Below are 636 nucleotides of genomic sequence, written 5' to 3'. Positions count from 1 at the left end.
GAGCAGAAGAGCGGGCTGAGGTCTCTGAATTGTGAGTGACCATTGTTGCTTGAAAACTGCCTTCAAACATCCTTCTGTGCTGCAAACCACCCGCACCCCCGTGATGTTGTTTTCCACCAGCAGAGCCTTCCGAAGAGAGGGATGAGATAGAGTGTGCAATTTATAGAGTGGGAGGCATGGGGGGCAGGCACATGCAAGAGAGCTGGCAATGCCCTTTTTAAGGAACAAAGTCCCTTTCCTGCTTGGATTGAGGGAGTTAGTAACCACACAGCTCCCTTTTTCTTCCTCTAGAAAATGCAGCGACCTGGAAGAAGAGCTCAAGAATGTCACCAACAACCTGAAGTCCCTGGAAGCTCAGTCAGAGAAGGTGAGCAGCAATTCATGTTTCAGCTTTTGGTCTTCAGATTGCCCTCTAAGCTGGGAGAGAGACAAAACCCTCCCTCGTCCTTCAGATCCTTGTGCTAAGTGAGCAGCAGTTTTTCCTGCAGCAAGCACAGGGGCCATGGAAGAATACCCCTTAACTCTACACCTCCTCTGTTTCTAAGAAAATAACTGTTTTTGATGCTGGTTTTGCAGTACTCTGAGAAAGAGGACAAGTATGAAGAAGAGATAAAGATTCTGACAGACAAGCTAAAA

General features: G+C 47.5%; 1 long non-coding RNA gene across 1 annotated transcript; it reads left to right on the top strand.

Annotated features, from left to right (window-relative positions):
* LOC121918766 lies at positions 1-636 on the top strand. The gene is made up of 3 exons (XR_006101303.1): positions 1-31; positions 292-367; positions 577-636. It is a non-coding gene; the product is annotated as an uncharacterized LOC121918766 (long non-coding RNA).

The sequence above is a fragment of the Sceloporus undulatus genome, unplaced genomic scaffold, assembly GCF_019175285.1.
Source record: "Sceloporus undulatus isolate JIND9_A2432 ecotype Alabama unplaced genomic scaffold, SceUnd_v1.1 scaffold_32339, whole genome shotgun sequence".
NCBI lineage: Eukaryota > Metazoa > Chordata > Lepidosauria > Squamata > Phrynosomatidae > Sceloporus > Sceloporus undulatus.
Note: the sequence above shows the minus strand (reverse complement) of the source record. Positions and strands in the feature narration are given on the sequence as shown.